The sequence below is a fragment of the Mauremys mutica genome, chromosome 9, assembly GCF_020497125.1.
Source record: "Mauremys mutica isolate MM-2020 ecotype Southern chromosome 9, ASM2049712v1, whole genome shotgun sequence".
Taxonomy (NCBI): Eukaryota; Metazoa; Chordata; order Testudines; family Geoemydidae; genus Mauremys; species Mauremys mutica.
The window spans coordinates 31,830,062-31,836,061 of NC_059080.1; positions in this window are offsets into that span (position 1 = coordinate 31,830,062).

Sequence of the window (6,000 nt, forward strand, 5' to 3'; positions counted from 1 at the left end):
GGCACCAGGAAGTCAGTCTGTATGCACCTGGCTTGAATTCCAGCTGACTTCCTTGTACTTCCTCCAAACTCTTCCCTCTGGCACTTCTCCTTCCAAGTGCTATGCAGGTTTCCAGTAAGGTTTCCAACCCTCCAGGATTGCCCTGGAGCCTCCAGGAATTACAGATTAATCTTTAATTATAAATTATGTTATGTGATGAAACCTTCAGGAATACCTCCAACCAAAATTGGCAACCCTTGTTGCCAGCCACTAAAACCCACGAATGGTGCCAGTGATACAAGGAGATTGTTTTGTTTAGTAGTCTCTGCTGTAAATGGTTGTTTAACAAAGAGCTTGTACACAGTTTTACCAGTATGGAGTTTTTTACTGTCATCATCCATCATGCGGTACATGAAAAAGGTGTCTTGCCAGTTTGTGACCTGCCACCTTGCTCCTGTCATTGCTTAAGATGACTCCAAATTGTCCCACTCTGGATGGCAATTGGAAAGATTTGGGGAGCTCCTCCTGGCAGGCAGTCAATCAGGACCAGCTCCAGGCACCAGTGAAGGAAGCATGTGCCTGGGGCGGCCAATAGAAAGGGGCGGCACTCCATCTGTTATTGGGGCGGCATGTCCGGGTCTGCGGCGGCAATTCAGCGGTGGGTCCTTCACTCCCTCTCTTCCTATTCGGCAGCACTTCGGCAGCAGCTCAATCAGATTTTTTCTTTTTTCTCTCTTTTTTTTTCCCCCGACACTTGGGGCAGCAAAAAAGCAGGAGCAGGCCCTGCAGTCAATGCCTGGGGAACAGTGGGTTTGGCTTTTCTTGGAGCAATATATTTGTTTTGTTTTCTCCCAATTGACTCTAATTTAATAGTAGAAATGTGGTAAACTTAGAATCTAAAGATAAGAAATCCATGTGTTAGTCTTTTTACTGACGTGTTTATCATTTTGGTTAATTATTTTATAAATCAGAGTTTAGAAGGTATTTGCTCAGTAGTAATGCAATAGCTAGTTGACATGGTATTTGAACCAAGTGGTTCAATAATGCTGCACCTCCTCTGTATGAGTAGTAAATTACTAGCTTCCTGGAGCAAATGGAAAGCAGGAAGGGAATTATGGGTCCTTGGGCCATTGTCCCTTACTGTGGACTGTGTCTTTGGGAACCACTCTGGGGATCACTCTAACCCTAAATGATCGCATATGCACCAAACAAGTACTCTTTCCAAAGAAGTCATGACATGCATAAAATTATGCTGTAAAAAATCCTCCATGCTTCAGTAGCAAAAGATTATCCATTGTCATTTGGTTTGAATTAAGTAACTACAGATGCAATAATGTTGCAACTATTCAATTAACATGAAGTAAAACTTGTACAATTGTACACCATTTGGTGATTACTAAACAAAACTACATCTCCTTACATCAATGACACCATAAGTCTTGGGGAAATAAGCCTCTTTAGTTATAAATCCTGTAAAAGCAAATCCTTTTATTGACATCATTGACAGTGACATTTGCATGTAAATTATACTATCTCACCATAAATATTCCTGAAAGGTTGTTTTTTTTTTAATTTGCTTAATTACCAATTTCAATTTGATTCCATTTTCTTTGACTGTTGTCAAGGCCGATTCCCCACTCTGGCACTTTGAGTGCAGAAGGAGGGTGGGGTGGGGCCGTGAGGATTCTAAAAATTAATATTGGCCACTCCAGGCTTGTATTAAACTCCAAAGGTTACAGCTTTTCTCTGACCTTGGATGGGTAGATGCTGCCACCACCCGAGTGCAAAACCCCTTTGATGACCCAGGAAGGCGCACTTGGGAATTCCTTCCTGTGGGATCCCTTAAAGCCCTTTCACACACACACACACTCATCTCCTGGGGAAAAGGTGAGAAAAAAACAAAACAAAGGAAATCAGCTGTTGCCATCAGCTAATTAAACATGTGCACAAACATCTTAGAGCACACACACAAAAATCAATCCTGTTTTTCAAAAAGGTAAACTTTATTAAAAACAAAAAGAAAATACATCTGGAAACTCAGGCTATTGCTAAATTAAAAAAAAACCCACAAGAATTAGGCATCAAAGATAACGTTCTTGAGGTCCAGCTTAAAGGTTACAAATAAAACAAAAGCATTTGAGGTTAGCACAGAAGACTCCACAAGCCATAAAGAAATAAAGAGAGAAACCTAATCACGTCTTCCTAGACATTTCCTGATCTACTTACATATCTGGGATTTCAAATGAGAAGTTTCTTGGTATGATACTGATGCTTTTTCATACCTGGCCCAAAGTTTTTTACAATATAGTTGCACTATGTCTGCTTCTCCCCGAAAATAAACAGACCAACAAAAGGGGAGTCCTGTTTCAATTTTAACAAGTTCTAGCCTCCTGATTGGCTCTTTTGGCCAGATGCCCACTCACTTATTTTAACTCTTGCATCACAGTGAGACTTTTAATCCTTTACAGGTAAAGCAAGTAGAGAACAGCTACTAAAAGGGATTTTATAGATAACTAGCTGGCTGGGTCCATAAAAGGGAGTTATCCCTCTCCCCCTTCATTTATCACAAATGTGTTCAAATTAAGTTTCTAAAACATCAGTATAAAACTCTTAAAACTGTGACTAACTTTAATAAACATTATGCTTTCAAAGAGGAAGGGAAGCAATTCACAGTTTTAAATGCTTATCAACTAACAATATTACAGGAGAATGATTATTGAAAGATTTGTCATGGATGCAAAGATTCCACTTTCCCCGCCACACCAGTGTTAAAGCAAATGAACCTAAGTTTCTAAATTCACTTTAAAGAAATGGGTTAACATTCACTGAAGATGGTGCAGATGAGTGTAAATTGTATCTCTCTGCATCTAGTGAGTCCTCAGCACTCTACAGAAGAATTCATCTTGAGGGAGGGTAGACAACGCTGTGTTACTCAGTGTTTTTTGCTTGGAGGTTGAGGAGTCTGCTCTTCTGTGTGACTAGACCTAAACTAGCTAAGATTGCTGAAACAATGCATTGAGGGCCAGGCTGAGTGGTCATTGAAGTCAATGGAAGCCTTTCTATTTCAGTGGTTCTTAGATCAGACCATTCCTCAGCAGGCCTGCCCAAGTTCCTTGTCTTGGTCAATCCCACCTTTTCGAGGGCTCATGCTAGCCTCTGCTTCCTGGTGAAAGGAGATTGCAGCAGGCTCCTGCCACTGCCATCTTCTTTCCCTAAGTGAACCTCCCACCTCAGCAACTATGCATAGCTCAAACACAGTAGAATCCAGAGACTCCTGTTTCCTCATATAAGGGGCAACACTGTGTGTGGACACTGATAAAGCACAGGAAGGACTTTCCTTGCACTGTAGCAGTGTTCACACAGTGAGTTACTGCACAGCAACTTGGTGGGCTGTACATTCACACTCTAGCTTGCCACACAGTAATTTACTGTTTAGACAAGCCCTGATTATAAGCCCTGGATTCAGCAGTGCACATACACACACAACACCTGGTGTGGCTGAGATCAGAAGCTGGCCCTAGGGCTCAATCTTGTATGGAGTACAGCTACCCATCTGCACACAGAACAGGACATCTTGGGGACACTAATGTTTGTTTAGACACTCCAGAATTATGAAAACTTCTAAAAAAAATTTACTTTACCCACACATGACAGTCAAATAGGCAATTATAATATAATCAACAATATCTACATGGAATTACAGCTTTTATTGTAATAATATTGTGGCAATTTACAACAGCATTCAAAGAGATAAATACACCAAATCAGTAAGGTCCCTTACAGATTTATATATAGAAAAAGTAGTTTATGAAGGGATTTTTATTTTTTGAAGCCTCAAGAGAGAAAAATTACAGCTTTGATGTTGTGGACTGATCTGATTTATGGAACTGCATGATTAATGTGATGGTACACCTCAATGCACTTCTGCAACACAGGATGATAGAGCTGAAATATTTTACATATGTTGCAACCAACATTATTATAATATTTTTGTATGAGAGGCAAATAGGGGAGAGGAAGAATAATATAGAAATTGTTTAGATCATAGCTGCATGTTAGTATTTCAATTAAGTTTAATATAATTTTTTATACAGCAGCATGATATGGTTTATATTGTATTCATATATCTGGGCAAAATATGTACAGTAACTTTAAACATTAAAAATAATTTTAAAAAAATCTTGTTATATCAACATATTCTTTATCAAAAACCTATCCTGATAATGCTACTGCCAAATACTCTTTACATATTCTAATACTTTTCACATGTGTCTGATAATCTCACATTTTATGAGCGCCAAGCAATCAACATTTTATGAACCCTAAGCAATCAACCATCATACCTGGAAGAGAAAAATCAGCCTGCTGATTCGCCCCACTCTCCCATGTCGCCCCTAAGGATTTTAAATGACAAGCTGATGAACATGGTATAAGATTGGGATTTTCAGAAGATTTCAGCATTGACTTAACTGATCCCATTGAAGACAAGAGTTTTATCATTGATTTCAATGTAAGGAGAGTTAGGTCAACATCCACTTTTGAAAATGCTAAATCCTTAGGTTATACAGAAGAAAGAGAGAACTTTAGATGACATAATAAAGCCATTGTCCACTCTTGTGACACATATTGCCCAGAACCCTTAATAGAACATCCACTCACCTAAAACAGGTGAGCTCTGCTGACTGAAAGATCTAGAAAGCCTTAGCAATCTTAACTGTAAAACCCTTAAATATCTACTTGACAAAAATCAACACTCTAAATCTAATTCAAAGCATTACCATTAAACCACAAATATTTTTCAGGACTGTCGTAGAAACTGGAAAATTCATCTCTCGAATTTGCTGGCAACCATATTGACTTAGTGTTTTTCAAGTCAGTTCTCTGTCTTTCCGAAGGGAAAGGAGAGTACAGTTTAACATTTATTTTGCCAATTTCTCTCGCAGGTGCATTTTGTCATTCTATTTGTAATTGTTTCTACTGCACTCCCAATAGGATAGAGCTCTATTGGACCTAAAAGTGAATGACTTCCCCCCTCACTAACTGAACAGACTTGTACACTTTTCTTATAAAGAAGATATTTTAGAGAAGTTGTCATATGTGATAAACCAAAAAGGGGAATCCATGATCTGCTGCAATCTAAGGACCATAGTCTCAGATTTTACTTACTGAAGATAAAGAGTGTTTCGCTTGAGTAATGACTACAGGCTTAATCTCTGTATATTCACATACCAAATGAAACACTGAGCATGTGTTGTCATGTTGTGAAATAAGAAGGAGCAAGATGCACTGAGAGGCAGTATGATTATACAAAAGGGTAAGTACTCTTTCTAATATGGAAGAGCCAGCACAACTTCCAGGGACAGCAAGACCTAAAACATTAACTTTTTTAATTCCTTCCTTCACAGTGCAAGAAATGTATTGATTCACCTAAGGAAACAGTTGGGGAAAGTTATGCAGTAGACATGATTCTAGACATCATCCGGGGTCAAATTCCCAGACTATGGGAATGTTTATATGATTAAGGTGAGCAGGATATGATCCATAGTATGAAAATAAGGTCTGATGCACAGATCCCATATGAAAATTGTTACCATGATAGATACACACTAGCTTTCAAGTGCTATGGCACAATTATAGAACCAGGTCCTCCACTGATTTAAACTGAGACACTGGCAGACCAGGTACCAGCTCTTTAGGTCTCAGCCCAGCATCAAATTCATTGCTGGAAACCAGACTTTCACCTCTGTGTTAGTGTTAATATGGTTAAAATGGGTATTGGAATTATAACAGTGTGTTCAGACTTTATGAAATTCTTGTAAGTTGCTGCATGCATTTATCTCATTTATAAATATCTTTATCATATGCTATAAGGTAATATTTAAGTTTTTGCTCTGTAACTGTACAAACATGTATGCTCTGAAACTGTGAACCCAGTCAGAAGGGATCATCTTCTGCCTATGAAGAAGGCCTATCAAAATGAAATAGGCCATCACAATACAAAGACTTCATTAATTGCCCCCT